This window comes from Papio anubis, chromosome 19 (genome assembly GCF_008728515.1).
Source record: "Papio anubis isolate 15944 chromosome 19, Panubis1.0, whole genome shotgun sequence".
Lineage (NCBI taxonomy): Eukaryota > Metazoa > Chordata > Mammalia > Primates > Cercopithecidae > Papio > Papio anubis.
The window spans coordinates 53251565-53268509 of NC_044994.1; the positions used below are offsets into that span (position 1 = coordinate 53251565).

Genomic DNA, 16945 nt, shown 5'->3' on the forward strand with positions numbered 1-16945 from the left:
AAAAGTGAGCAAAGGATATGAACAGACATTTCTTAAAAGAAGACATTCATACAGCCAACAGACACATGAAAAAATGCTCATCACTGGCCATCAGAGAAATGCAAATCAAAACCACAATGAGATACCATCTCACACCAGTTAGAATGGCGATCATTAAAAAGGAAACAACAGGTGCTGGAGAGGATGTGGAGAAATAGGAACACTTTTACACTGTTGGTGGGATTGTAAACTACTTCAACCATTATGGAAAACAGTATGGCGATTCCTCAAGGATCTAGAACTAGAAGTACCATATGACCCAGCCATCCCATTACTGGGTATATACCCAAAGGATTATAAATCATGCTGCTATAAAGACACATGCACACGTATGTTTATTGTGGCACTATTCACAATAGCAAAGACTTGGAATCAACCCAAATGTCCATCAGTGACAGACTAGATTAAGAAAATGTGGCACATATACACCATGGAATACTATGCAGCCATAAAAAAGGATGAGTTTGTGTCCTTTGTAGGGACATGGATGCAGCCGGAAACCATCATTCTCAGCCAACTATCACAAGAACAGAAAACCAAACACCGCATGTTCTCACTCATAGGTGGGAACTGAACAATGTGATCACTTGGACTCGGGAAGGGGAACATCACACACCGGGGCCTATCACGGGGAGGGGGGAGGGATTGCATTGGGAGTTATACCTGATGTAAATGACGAGGTGATGGGTGCTGACGAGTTGATGGGTGCAGCACACCAACATGGCACAAGTATGCATATGTAACAAACCTGCACGTTATGCACATGTACCCTAGAACTTAAAGTATAATAATAAAAAAAAAGGGAATAGAGTATTGATACATGTTACAACACGTATAAACCTTGAAAGCAGTATGCCAAGTGATAAAAGCCAAGCACAAAAGTTCACATCTTACATGATTTCGAAATGTCCAGAATAGGCAAATCCATAAATACAGGAAGAGCATTAGTGTATTCAGGTGCTTGGGGCTAGGGGAGAATGGGGAATGACTGCTAATAAGTACAGAGTTTCTTCTGGTAATGAAGAAAGTGCTGTAAAATTAGATAAAGATGATGATTGTACAGCTTTTTGAATACACCAGAAACCAATAATTGTGCACTTTAAAAAGATGAGTGTTATAACAGTAAATTATACTGCAACACAACTGTTATTTAAGAAAAAAAATCTTTAAACATTTTCTTATGAAACAAAGTTCATATTCGAGCTACTGTTCCCAATCCTGCCTCTGCAATGGGAGTCGTGGCAAAAACATCCAGCATGGCAAAGCCCTGGAGAACCCATGTCAGTAGATCCTGCACTGATCCCAGCAGCTCCGTCACTTAAAACCTTCACAGATTATTTTGATTTGAGCCAAGACAGGAAAGGATTATGCCAAATTCTGGGATGTATCAGCAAACTTTAACTAAAGAGACTGTTTGTAATGGGAGCTGAAGAAAGCACAAATTGAAACTTGCCTTGACATCGATGTATATGCCAAATCCTATTATCTGCTCAAGAACCTTCTGTTGTTCCCAATATTCCACAAATAAAAATGTTCAGTCTTCTCTAGTTCTTGAAAAAAATTTTAAAAGGCCATTAGGTAAAATCAGATTAAAGCCATTATGGGATACCACCTTACACATATTAGAACTGAAATAAAAAAGGACTAAAAATTCCAAGTGTCAGAAAAGATATAAAGCAATGGGAACGCTCATGCTTTGCTTGGGAATTTAAAATCGTCCAGCCACTGTAAAATGGTTTGGCAATTTTTTATAAAGTTCAATATGATCCAGGAAACCCACTTCTTAATTACTCTATAAAAGATAACATTTTTGTAATAGGAAATCTGTATGCTAGTGTTCACATATAGGCATGGTAAACTGCTCTGTTTTATTTGTTTAGTCTTTTTTACATACTTTTAAGTACTTGGTCTTTTTTCTGTACTGCCATTTTAGCTAACTACAAAATTGAACTAAGCAGGAGGACTGCTTGAGGCCAGGAGTTTGAGACTAACCTGAGCAACATAATGATATCCTGTCTCTACAAAAAGTAACAATAGTTAAAAAAAAAAAAAAAAAAAAAAAAAAAAAAACTGGGTGTGGGTGTGCATGCCTGCAGTCTCAGCCACTGGAGATGCTGAGGCAGAAGGATTACTTGAGCCCAGAAATTTGAGCTTACAATGAGCTATGATTGCACCACGGAACTCCAGCCTGGGTGACAGAGGAAACTTCTCTCAAAAAAAAAAAAAAAAAAAAAGGACATATTTGGACATATTCCATGTTAACCACTGCCATCTCCTTTCCTATTATCAATTATCATAGATTATCTAGACATATTTTATTAAGTATGAAATTTCATAGTCAGAAACTTGTGTTGCATGATGTAATTCATTTAACATTCTTATATTTTAACTTTCTTTGGTATCTTATTTTTTACATTAGCAAATAATGTAAGCTTAAAAATGTAAAGTACTTTTGCCTCTTCCAAGTAAAAACTAATTATCCTAGGATTCTACATCCATTTTCGTTCTTTTCATATTTATTCTGAGGGTAATCCCATTAGAGGTAGAAATAATATTTAATCACACTGCTTTGGGGGGCGGTGGAAAGCAAATAATTTAGGCTCTGCTCATTCTGCATAACCAGAACCCCTCTGTTTTGCATTGGTAAGTAAGGTGAATGCCTTCACCTGAATGTGCCTCCAATTATTGGAGAACTCCTCATGCTGTGTCCTTGTCATTCAACTCTTCCACAGACCTCTTCGGAAGTCTCAGCTGCTTTCCTCACACCATACTATGGATGCTGGTTTTAAAATGAAGATTTAAAACACAACAAAATATGCAACAGCTTTGTTTTTTGGGCCTTCCACCAGGCCAGTTGGGATTTTTCTGTTCTCTCCATTACCATTCTACCTTCAGTTTTATCCTAGTTTGTGGTAGATAAGGTATTGGTCAATTCTTCTGTGTCTGAGCTTTACTCATTTTCAATCCCTTTTACAGCCCATCCCCTGGCCCAGAAGAAGTTTGTTTCTGCCCTTTTTTATAACATGACCTAACTTTATTTCAGACTTTTTGGTCCATACTATCAATTCTATACCTTGAGTACGCCAGACTTCTTTGAATTGTATAATTACTGCCAACTGAAAGTACTTTGACTGAATTCATGGTATCCCATTGCAAGACTTCCCATAAAGCTACAGTAACCAAGGCAAAAGGACACTTTCAAAAGGATAGGCGCTTATGTCACTGGAGAAGAATATACAGTCTAGAAATAAACCTACACAAGTATAGTAAATTAACTTTTGACAAAGATTCAAAGATAAATTAATTGAGAAATAAGAGGTGCCCAAAAAGAGATCTTGATCCATATCTCACAACGTGTGCAAAAATGAACTCAAATGGGTCATAAATCTAAGTGAAAAATAAAGAATTATAAAACTTATAGAAGAAAATCTAGACAAAAGACTGTAGGTCAGACAGAAAAAAAAAATTCTTAATAGAATCTCCCCCAGATTTAGGCTTCAAAAAAATTAAAAACTTCAACTCTGTGAAAACACTGTTAGAAAAAAAAAAAGATAAAAGTAAGAAAACACCATCAGAAAATGAGAAGACAAGTCACTTACTGGAGAAAATATTTTGCAAATACTGTTTTTGACAAAAACTCGTTTACAGATTACATAAGAACTTTCAAAACTCAACAATAAGAAAATAAGCAACCTGATGTTTAAAAATAAGCACAAGATTTTGACTGATTCATCCAAGATGACATATGGATAGGAATAAGAGTGTGCAAGTATGCTTATTTTTAACAGATTCATCAAAGAAGACATATGGATAGCAATAAAAGTATGAAAATATGCTCAACATATTTATTAATTAGCTCAAAACATTAAAATCACAACGAGCTTTCACTGCATAGTTAGTAGAATGAAAAATAAATTGGCAATACTAAGAACTGACAAGAACACAGAGCAATTGTAACTCTCACATGTTGCTGGTGGGAGTGCAAAATAGTGAAGCTCTATTGGAAAGCAGTTTGACCTTTTCTTATAAAGTTAAGCATATACTTACTATGTGACCCAGAAATCCCATTTTTGATATTTAGCTAACTGGAATAAGCAGCTATGTTTATATAAATCCTGCACACAAATGTTAGTTTATCATGGCTTTATTTCTTATTACAGAAAACCTGGAAACAATCCAAATATTCTTCAACCAGTAAAAGGATAATCAAACTGTGGTACATATGCCATCGCATACTCTCAGTAGGACAGACTGCTGATTCCTGGAACAACATGGGTGACTCTCAAATGCATTTTAGTAAGTGAAATAATTAGATGTGAACAATTACATACTGTCTGATTACATTATATGACATTCTGGAAAAGGCAAAGTTATAGGGACAGGTATCAGATACGTGGATTCCCGGGGCTAGGGGTTGAGGGTAAATGGTTGTATCTAAAGGAGCAGCCTGAAGGAATTTGGGGGATGATGGAACTATTCTGTATCAGGATTGGGGTGACAGATACATTACTCTATGTCTGTGTCAAAGCCCATAGAACTGTACTCCACAAAGTAAATTTCATTAATTTTTAAATTTAAATAAAAAGCACTTTGGAAAATTCATAGTAGTGACTACTTTGTCCTAGGTTGCACTCGCCCTCTCTCTGAAGTAATATAATGACTTAATTCAATGGTTAGAGGGTTAACTAGAGACACCAAAATTTACAAAATAACATATACCAGTAAGTATTTCAAATATATCATCCTGCTGCTATGTTACTGAAGTGTGGGGATTCGCCATGCTTATAGTGAATTTCTGTAATTTTATATGGCCTCAGCATCGATTTTAAATGTAAGTTTCACTTTCTCATGCCAGAAACAGGTCTTCTCCACCCTTGACAATTTCTAGTTCTCCACCACCTCCCAGTTCTTCATGTGACTGATACAGATATCCGCCTTACACAACTGCCTCCTGGTGACCACTTCCTTATGGGACAGCAAAATTCAACCTCACTGACCCCCATGCTCAGTGAAGGTTGCACAGATATGCCACAGTGACCACATCTCAGTCACAACATTACTCCAGAGAACTCATGCCTGCTTGTTATAAACCCACCAATTGGAAGTCCCTGAGGGAAACCTGCTTAGGTAATGCCCAGGACCCCAATAAAGGCTTTAGCCCACAGGACCCTCGCTCTTTCTCTCTCTCTTTCCACCTGGTCCCTGATGGCCCTCCCTGCGCCCCATTGGTCCTGCGAGTTATGCTGTTCTTTACTTTCTGGGAGCTGTGAATAACAAGCAGCTTCTGTTGTTTTAAGTGTTTTGTTAAGTTGCCTCTTCTGTGTCTCACCTGACTGACATAAAGAGAACCTAACTCCTGTCCTGGTTAGGGCTTTCCTGGAGAGTGCTATTTTGGTAGGAATAAACTGGACATAGATCAGACAAGACCCAGGAAGACCCCTGCCAGTATATACAAGTTTCCTTTGAGAGGAGCACCTGGTCACAGGTCAGACACATAGGCATTGGGCCACCTGCCTGGATAATAAGTGTCCAGTGAAAGGCATACTGGAAGCATCCATGACCAAATTCCTGGAGCCCCGTCAAGGCAGGGATAGAGTTCATAGCCTCTCTCCAGAGACAGAGACCCCAACATCAAATTAGAGGAAAATACAGTTGTTATAGTTATTACACCATATGTTTTCATTGTCGTGGCTTATAACATAAACAGACTTTAAGTTTACCATGTACCATAGGCAGAAACTCCAAGATGACTAACATGTTAGAATCCAAAAATTCATGATGGATTTCTCCAGGAAGTTCTCCAAGAATGGGGTTTAGATGCTGCTGCCATTGTGTTCAAGGCATAGCTGTTTGTAATTACTTATATTGCTGAACATGAAATTTACAATGATCTATTGATATATAGATATTCCATCACAGTAGAATCATTAATGATAAAATATATGGAAAGCAATAAATGAAGCTGCTCATTAGACATAAATGAAGGAGAGAGAGTAAGAGAAAAAGTGATTTTACAGATATGATGAAAAGGGTCCTATATTTTACAAACAAGAGCCACATGGAAAATTTCACATCTGTTTTGGCAGAAGATCTTGAATTATGAAAATAACTGAGTTACAAAAATCTGGGAGAAGTTAGTGTTAATAGGATCTGATTTCATGGACTTCTGACTGACTCTTCTCAGGCAAGGGAAAACAGACAAGCTCATATTAGTGCTTCTTTCCTTAATTTCAAATGACTGGTCAACCATTGAGCCTTCTATGCTTGTTTCCATGACAACAAAAATGTGGAAAGACAAACTATTAAGCATGGCTTTTAAGAAACACAATTACTTATTTTGTAATGTGATGTACGTAACAGAAAATGGCAGTGCAACATGTTGCTCCAAAAGGCTCCATTTGAGTGCTCCTTTAAATTAAGTTGTCTTTCTAACCATCTCATCAAGTGTTAGGGTAGTAAACCCTAGTGAACAGCTAGACCTTGATCCAGTGATCCTCCTAGGCTATTGTTTCTTCAGGCTACAAAAATTCCCACCGTGTTCTTCACTGAGAAGCTACCGTGATGCTCAGTACACAATTATTGCCAGTTTGATAGTTTTGTTTACCTAAAGCAGAAGAGAAATTTCTTGCTCAGTTGGCTTTTGGAGACAGTCATCTGAGCTATGACTCCTGTCTTTACATATATATTCCCACTACTGGTTTAGATCACTCATAAGAATTTCTTCCCAAATCATAATTCCTCTTTTAATATATATATTTCTTGTATTCCACTCTACAGTGGCAGAGACTATTTCTAGAATTTCACTTTGTAACTAGTGCCAATAACATGACCATCAAAAATATAATTCACATATGTTCACTGATAGTACTGAATACACTGCATTGAAATGATATGCTTGGCTATCTGCTTCTCACTAGACAATAATTGCTTCTGGGTTGGGGATGGTGTTTTATTCTATTTCTGGTAATAACAGGAGTATAGTGATGCCTACTATATCCATGAATATAATGTGCTCAGTTATACAAAGGTAATGCCTCAAGGTTTTGATAATAATATAGGATGCTAAAATTTACAATTGTAGAGAATAGTTATTCTCTGCATTTCTTTATACAACAGGTGACATTTCTCATCTCCTGTTCATGGTAAAGAAGATAAATGGTAGAGAATGCATGATAGTTTAATACAAAAAACATACAGTACATAAACTACATTTACAGCATAATTACATGTAATCAGAGGCAAACTGTGGTTCTTTCATTAATTGGATATGGCCCTAAAGAAGTCATGTAATATACTGAATTCCAAGGTTTTAAGTGGGTGTATAATTAGGAAGCAAAACCAGAATTTTAAAATATAATGACTTTGATTACCTTCAGCACATTATGGTGCCAAGGTTTTTATGACATTCTCCTCAATCATTTAGCAGTTTTCTGCTGTACTCAATTAGACAAAGATTACTTGGCTGAGGTTCAGTGCTTTGGGTGTTCTGACCTTGTTTTTCTGTTGGTACTTCTTTTTAACTCTGGGTCTTGATACTTGTATATTGGTCGAATCTAGTGTTTTTTTCCAGGGCAATTTTTAAAAGTACAAATGCATGGACTCCCCAAAGACAAATTAAGTCAGAATTTTTAACAGTGTGATCACAATATTATTTTCTAAAGTATCGCTAGTGATTCAAAAATGCACTTAAAGTTGAATCATTGCTCTATATGCCAATAAAGGTAAATAGAAAAGCCTGACCTCATTGAGTTCTATCCCTAGAATAGCCATCAAGGAATTGGCTACTTTCTAGAGACAATAAATTTAGTTTTATAAATACATATACATGTATGTGTGTGTGTGTCTTCACTATTTTAGTAAATATTATGTTGTGAAAATTAAATATAAAAATCAAATTACATAGACTGAAACTTTAATGGATATTTCAATGAACAGCTCCTTCCATATTATAATTTTGTAGACAAATGCAAATTCAAGTAGTTTAACATAAAAAATATAAATGAAGAATTAAAATGTGAATGCAATAATATAACATATAAGTAAACATTTTCAAAGAATGTACATATTTAGATCAAGAGAAGTCACCATAGTACACAATTATTGGATACAACATTCTGTTCTACCACAACAACTGGTGAAAGATTAAATATGTACTTTGAGCTTAAGTAAAGTATCCAAATGACCAAAAGAGGTTGTTGTGTGAGCAATGAATATATTAACACTATGATCTATGAAATTTGGATATAGGTTTTAGATTCAAAATACATGCTGTTGAAGAAAGCCATCTAATGTCTAGAGAAGTAATTACAGATGATCTCTGACTTACAAAGTTTCTGCTTATACTTTTTTGACCCTATGATAACACAAAAATCATACAAATTCAGAAAAAAACAAACTTCAAATTTTGAATTTTGTTCTTCTGCTGTGCTAGCGATATGCAATGCCATCCTTTGTTCAATGCTGGGCAACAAAGCCACAGCTCCCAGTCAGCCCCACACTCAGGAGGGTCAATAATCAATACTCTGCTGGGTACTGTGTTGCCAGATGATTTTGCCCAATTATAGGCTAATATAAGCACTCCGAGCACTTTTAAGGTAGACTAGGCAGCGCTGTGATGTTCCGTATGCTAAGTGTGTTAAATGTGTTTTCCAATTATGATATTTTCAATTTACCATGGACTTATTGGGATACAACCCCATCGTAAGTAGAGGAATGTATTAGTTCATTCTCATGCTGCTAATAAAGACATAACTGAGACTGGATAATTTATAAAGGAAAGAGGTTTAATTGATTCACAGTTCATCACGGTGGGGGAGGCCTCAGGAAACTTACAATCATTGTGGAAGGGGAAGCAAACACGTACTTCCTCACACAGTGGCAGCAAGGAGAAGTGGCGATCGAAAGGGAGAAAAGCCCCTTATAAAACCATCAGATATCGTGAGAACTCATTCACCATCCTGAGAACAGCAGCATGGGAGTAACGGCCCTGGTGACTCAATTACCTCCCACCAGATCCCTCCCAAGACAGGCAGGGAGTATGGGAACTACAATTCAAGATGAGATGTGGGTGTGGACGTAGTCAAACCATATCAAGGAACATCTGTATTCATTCCTGAATAAAAATTGCTGAATCTGTTTTAATCATATCTCTCCCTAAGCAAAATGAAACATGTAATTTCGAACTACAGAATGCAATCATTCCTCAGTATGTGAGGAGGATGGATTCCAGGACACCAATGAACAACAAAATCTGAGGTTGCTCAAGTTCCTTATATAAAAAGGTGTTGTATTTGCATGTAACGTATATACATTCTTTTGCATACTTTAAGCTCGAGTACTTATGATACCTAAAACAATGTAAATGTTACATAAATAGTTGTTATACTATGTTGTTTTTTAATGTTTTTGTTGTTGTTGTTGTTGTTGTTGTTTTTTCATTGAAAAAAAAATGTCTTCCATCCATGGTTGGTTGAATCTGAGGATGTTTTGCAGATACAGAGGGCTGACTATATAAGCAAAAATCATTTTAATGATACTTAAAGATCTAATGTAAATGACTTATATTTTAGTTAAAGAGCTTATTTTATTTCTCCATAGTCTACGGATGGCATCAACTAAATTGAGAAAACATAAAGCCAGCTACTTAAAAGAAGCAACAAGAGATTGATCTATTTCAGTTCAGAGAAAGAATAAGAAACTGGTAACAGCCCCTTCTCTCTAGAATTCCATTCAATGGTTAAACTTGGGGTTGAGATTTCTGTCCCTCTCCATGAACAAGCAAAACAACCAAAGAGTTAATAACTTTTCCTAGACCAGGACTCAGCTGTAAGGGAATCAACTTTCTTGTCTGGGAAGAGCTGAAGAAGTGGTGTGAGGTTTTCTGAGATTACCTAACAGAACATTATTTGGTGATAGTTACACTAAAAGCCAAGACTTTACCACTATACAATATATCCATGTAACAAAACTGACCATGTGGCCAGGCGCGGTGGCTCACACCTGTAATCCCAGCACTTTGGGAGGCCTAGATAGGCGGATCACGAGGTCAGGAGATCGAGACCATCCTGGCTAACATGGTGAAACCCCGTTTCTACTAAAAATACAAAAAAATTAGCCAGGCGTGGTGGCAGGCGCCTGTAGTCCCAGCTATTCGGGAGGCTGAGCCAGGAGAATGGCATGAACCCAGGAGGCAGAGCTTGCAGTGAGCCCAGATCGCACCACCGCACTCCAACCTGGGCAACTGAGCAAGACTCCGTCTCAAAAAAAAAGGAAGAAGAAAAGAAAAAAAAACTGACCATGTACCCCTTAAGATTATATAAATAAAATTTTTAAAAAGAAAAAAACTTGTAACAATTTAATATCGTGCATTGATAAAAGAAATACTTGTATGAAATTTTTGACCTCCAAAAATATATGACTTCTATGTTGCTGATGTAAGTTTAATATTAAATTTATATTAATATTTAATTTTAAGAAATTGAAATCCTCTTACCAAATTATTTCCCAGATAATCTGAATAACTAAAACAAACCTCTAGAAATATGATCCATAAAAACCACAGAAGTACAAGTTAACCCTTGCAATGAAAAGGTGCCTCAAATACAGATTCTAAATATATTTAAAGTTATTTATTTATTTATTTATTCGAGACGGAGTTTTGCTCTTTTTGCCCAGGCTGGAGTGCAATGGCACCGTCTCGGCTCACTGCAAACTCTGCCTCCCGGTTTCAAGCGATTCTTCTGCCTCAGCCTCCTGACTAGCTGGGATTAAAGCGCCCGCCACCGCGCCTGGCTAATTTTGTATTTTGTAGTAGAGACAAGGTTTCTCCATGTTGGTCGGGCTGGTCTCGAACTCCGACCTCTAGTGATCCCCCCGCCTCGACGTCCCAAAGTGCTGGGATTACAGGCATGAGTCACCGTGCCCGGCTATGATTTTTTATATTATAATAAAATTCAGAGAAAAAAAAAAAGAATGCCAGCAATTTTTAAAAGTATTTTACCATAATTTTCTCAAGAAGAAAAGAAAATTAGAAGAAAGTAAAAAACATGGTGCTGGACCGGCCAGCTCGGAGCCAGGGTGGCGGGGGTCCAGCCGGACGTCCCCTCATGCCAGCGGGGTCTCTGGCGCCCCTCTGGTCAGCGGGGCCCCAGCAGGGGAGGAGCTGCGAGACCACACAGGACACCGGGGTAGGCCCCCAGCCTGGAGCCAATGGCTCGGAGCAGGGGCTGGGACCTGGCAGCACCGGGCCAGAGCCCCCTCTATCCCTGGCCATCGCGGACTCCGGGGGCTCCATACCTGGGGTGGCAGTGAGGTTCGTTGATTGAATGAGCAATGGTGGCCCAGTTGCAAGCAAACAGGTTTCATCACCTTAAATGGTTTTGAATGAATGAAGCCATATTTGCTTAAAAAGACGTACAGCCCATCGTGTGACCTACAGAGTTTGTGGACAGATTTATATTGGGTTCATAGTGGCATCATGCGCGCAGACTCCTGCGAGTTCCCCAAGTTCTTAGAGGACTGCCTTGCCTTTTGATCTGAGTTGCAAAGTTCCATAAAGAATGGCCAGTGTGGATAAGTAGAAAGTTAAGAGACAGCGAGTGCACCGGATCTGTGAATGTATCCGCCCCCAGGTCATGAACGGCCCCCTGCACTCCATCCCCGCCCCGGGTGTCGCTGCTGGACTGCGCGACTGCACCGTGGAGATGCCCATCTCAAAGCACCTGGCCACCATGGCCTACTGTGATGCGCACTCCACGCAGGAGATCCACGAGATGGTTTTACATGAAGCTGTGGATGCCATGAGGTACCACACCATCACCTGCACCAGGGAGGACCTGGAGAAGTTCAAGGCCCTGAGAGTGATTGTGCGGGCAGGCAGTGACTATGACAACGTGGACAAATCAAGGCCGCGGGCAAGCTCGGGATTGCTGTGTGCAACATGCCCTCTGCAGTTGTGGAAAAGACACCCAACTCAACCATCTGCCACATCCTCAGTCTGTACCGGAGGAACACGTGGCTGTACCAGGCACGGCCAGAAGGCACGTGTGTTACAGCGTGGAGCAGATCCGAGAGGGGGCCTTGGAAGGGGCTCGCATAGGTGGAGAGACGCTGGGGCCTCATCGGCTTTGGTAGCACAGGGCAGGCTGTTGCAGTTCGAGCCAAGGCCTTTGGATTCAGCGTCATATTGTATGACCCTTATTGCAGGATGGGATAGAGCGGTCCCTGGGCGTCTACACCCTGCAGGATTTGCTGTGTCAGAGTGACTGCGTCTCCTTGCCCTGCAAGCTCAACAAACATAACCACCACCTCATCAATGACTATGACTATAAACCAGATGAGGCAGGGAGCATTCCTTGTGAACGCAGCCCGTGGTGGCCTGGTGGACGAGAAAGCCTTAGCACAGGCCCTCAATGATGGGAAGATAAGAAGGCAGCTCTCGACGTGCACCAGTTGGAGCCCTTTAGCTTTGCTCAGGGTTTGTTGAAGGATGCGCAGAATCTCATCTGCACTCCTCACGCGACCTGGTAGGTACAGCCAGCAGAGGCGGCTGCCACCGAGATCCGCCGAACCATCATAGGTCGCATCCCAGAAAGCTTAAGAAACTGTGTGAACAAGGAATTCTTTGTCACATCAGTGCCTTGGTCAGTAATAGGCCAGCAAGCAATTCATCCCGAGCTCAATGGTGCCACATACAGATATCCGCCAAGCATCGTGGGCGTGGCTCCAGGAGAACTTCCTGCAGCCTTGGAAGGGATCATCCCTGGAGGCATCCCAGTGACTCACAACCTCCCCACAGTGCCGCATCCTTCCCAAGCTCCCTCTCCCAACCAGCCCACAAAACATGGGGACAATCGAGAGCACCCCAACGAGCAATAGCAGAGAATGCTTGAAGGTAATCATTCAGATACACTTGGGGCCAAGAGACAGTGAAAAATTGATGAACTCGGAGAAAATGAATCTGACGGTCTTTTTAACTGATTCTGGACATATGCATTATTGATGTTGCAGTGTTAAAACTACAAGAGCTAAAACCTGGATGTCGTCTGCTTACGGAAGCGCTGAAAGAATAGGATGTGATTTATTGATGACCTACTTCTGTCACTGTGTCTTAAGTTTTTCATCTTAACCACCAAGAATAAATAGAGCTTTTTCCTTTATCAGCCCTTTGGCCACAGCAGGTCCTGAACACCCTGCTCTAGAATGTTGCGTCAAGAGTTCAAACACCAAAATAAAAAACACTAAGAGGAAATCCCCATCTGTCTACAGAGGCTGGTTACCTCTTTTTGCTAAGAGGAAGATCACATGACTACAAAATGGGGAGAGAACGGTTTGCCTGTGGTAGACACCTGCGCGCATAGGACTGAAGACAGTAAAGGCTTCTGTACAGAGGAGTATCTCACACCTGAACTGCATTCTGAGCCGGCAAGTTGGTTGTAAGTTCAGTAAAATCTTCTGATTATGTGAAAAAAAAAAAAAGTATTACATTTCACAAGCTATTTGTACTCAGATATACTTTCTCAGTTTCAGATCCTCTGCTATTTTACTGAGTGGAAAGTCTTGAGCTAAAAGGTTCAAGAAGAATAATGTTGCATTTCCTTATTTCTCGGGAAAGACTTTTTATGGTAACTCATCAGATTGTCTATGAACAAACCAACATTTTTAGACATTAATAAAGCCTTCTTCACGTGATATTTTACATGAGAACACTTCAGATGTGTTAGATGATTGATTTTAACAAATCCTATTAGATTTCTATGAACTAGTTACATATTCCATTCATAGTCTTTAGTGAGTCATTGTCTTTTTATTTAAAAAGATGGCCTATTTTGAGCCTTTGTATAGGTACATTCCTATTTTAGCGACAAAAGAAAAACTTTAAAATTGTTCCAAACAGAAAAATAATGGCTACCAGGAGTATGTTTTGTTTTAGTGTGAGTTACCGTTACTATATTTGTTTATTGTAAAGGTGGACATTTAGCATTCAGTGCAGTTTTCAATAAAAAATAATTTAAAACATAGAAGTTGATTAAGTGCTTTATTGCCCTGCCAAGAGGAAAATATATCAGGCCCTGGTGGGTTTACAGATGGGTTTTACACACCCTGAAGGAAGAGATGATCCCAACTTGATAGAAACTATACTTTAAAACAGCATTAAAATAAAGAAAAGTTTGCAATCGGTTTTCTGTATGTATTCTGTTTCAATAAAACCAGAATAAGGCCAGGCATGGTGACTCATGCCTTTAATCTCAGCACGTTGAGCTGAGGTGGTTGGATCACCAGAGGTCAGGAGTTTGAGACCAGCCTGACCAACAAGGTGAAACCCCATTTCTACTGAAAACAATAGAAACATTAGCAAGGCGTGGTGGCAGGTGCCCATAGTCCCAACTTCTTGGGAGGCTGAAACAGGAGAATTGCTTGAACCCCAGAGGTGGAGGTTACAGTAAGCCAAGATGGCGCCACTGCACTGCAGCCTTGGTGACAGAGTGAGACTATGTCAAAAAAAAAAAAGATATAAATATAATATATTTACATTAATTATATAATTATATATAAATATAATTTTATAATACATACAATTATATTTAATACCACACTCCTGTGTGGACATTGAGGCATATAATTCAAATCATGGTTAGGAGATTATGTGCAACTAAAAGAAGACTCAATATCTACAATAGAATGTTCCTTTAATCAGTCTGGAAATTCAAAGCAATTTCAATCAAATTATCAACAGGTGTATTTTGTTTACTTTTTGAAACTTTACGATTTGATTTCAAACTTCTTACAAAGGAGCCACCAGAAATAGTCAAGTCATTCTGAAGTATAAAGAATAACAACTTGCCCTATAGAGTAATAAAATTTGCCATAAAAATCAAGTAATCCAGATACTGGGATATTGGCACAATAGTAGATCAATAAATCTCTAGATGACTAGAACTGAAAGTTAAAATTCACATATACATAATAAAAAGGTAAAAATGTGGGCAGGCAAGATACACATTAGTTTTAGGATTAACAATTTCCTTCTTGAGAAGGAGGGTGAGTAATGAGTAAATATTTCAAAAGGTATTTTTAATAGCATACAGAATGTTATATTTCTTTAAGTAATCTCAAGTAAATATGAAAACTTAAGGATTATTTATCTGCATGATGGGTGAATGGATATTTGTTAAATAGTTTCTTCATGATACTGAAATATTTCACAATACAAACAAATTAAAAACTCATTTACTACACAGGTAGTAACAGAACTTGAATTTTAGACTCTCCTCGGCCTTCAAGTATCTCTGTAAACTTCACTGTCTAAATATTACTTTTCTCATTTATAAAATAAAACTGTCAGAATAGATCTGTAGTTTAAAGCCATAGTCCATGCCCTAAACCCCAAATGACAATGTTCCTGTTTGTTCCGACCTATGTAATTTCCAGGAATTTCAATGGGTCTTGCCTTTTAGCTGTATTTATCAGTCAGCCTTTATTTGTCAAATAAGTAACTACAGTTCTTAACTCCCCTTGCTTATTCCTCCAAGAAGGAGGCAATTATTATGACATCTCCAATGTAATGCACTAACTGGTCCTTAATGGTTACCATTTCCAAGTTTATCCTCACCTAATTACGGCAACATGCCCGTAACTTCACATATCCCTTTGGGAAAACAGCAAATGTATACTGGGTTCCATTCAAAAGATTGCAAACAGAGCCTGGCTAGACTTCAATTCTGTATTGAAAGGAAGGCATTAGCTAGGCCTATAAAGAAGACATGCCAGTCCCTCGCTGATTCTCTCACCCTTCTTGTACAGTCTTTTCTATATACGATTCAGCTGAAGCAAATGAAGATACCATCTTGTTTAATCCTCTACTCCTAACTTCCGGAGTGTCTGTTTTGCATAATGACCAGATAGGACTATTAAAAGGGGATTTAGCGGGAAATAATACTCCTACTATAACCATTCTCTTAACCAGAGGAGTGATCTCTTGCTGCCCTCCAGGTAAGTTGTTACTTAGCATAATCAATTAGAACTAGGAAAAGCACAGGCTTAGACAATATCCCTGATGTAAAGAATAAAGACAACATGACCATTCACTCATTATATCCATTCCAGTATTGCATTTTAGTAAAGCTGCTAAGGCTTCAGGGTAATCTCTTCAGTTATTTGTAACGCAACCCAATTTGGAAGTCAACCCATCCTTTAATCTCCTCCTATACAGCATTTCCATAAGTTCCTTTCATCACTGGGCCTTTCATAGCACCATCCTTATTCCCCCAAGGATGACTGTACCTTGAGCTGTACCATACCTTGCAGAATTAAAGTGCATTGCATACCACTCACTTTCCATTTGACTCAAATTGTGACTTCAGACCCGGGATTCCCCACCAGGAATTGGACAATTGGGTGAGCAGATCACGGGCTCTCAATCCTTTACAGATTCTATTACTTTAATTGAGGGTAAAATCAGCCCTGGTTCAAATATTTTTTCATTCTAAACCTCAATCCTTATAAATTAACTTGAGTTCCTCACGGCCTTGGAGTATAAGAATGGATCATGTCATCTGCATTTAAGGGTGCTGAGTTTTCTTCTGATGGGCACTTCAGTTACTGGGGTTACATTTGAGCTTGTCAGGCTTGGTTTTATTCTTTATTATGGTAATCAATGTCAGTTTCTAACTTAATCCTTAGGCATATGTGCTTATTTTGGAGCTTGATCCTTAGTTTTAAAACCTTTCCTTTGTGGAGTCTCAAAAGAATGTCCAAGGTGCTCAACCAGGCTGCTTCACTCTTCCTGGGCTGGGAGTCACGGTCCCTGGGAGCCTCACAGCAACAGCTCACTGTTAAGCCTCACAGGATCTCTTCCAGCACACCCACAACCCAGCCCAGCAGACCTGCTGCAAATCCACACTCAAGA

At 39.0% G+C, this 16945-nt stretch overlaps 1 pseudogene; it reads left to right on the top strand.

The window, feature by feature from the left end:
- Positions 1-11597: 11597 nt before the first annotated feature.
- On the top strand, positions 11598-13474 carry LOC101016907 (annotated as a pseudogene).
- The last annotated feature ends 3471 nt before the right edge of the window (positions 13475-16945 follow it).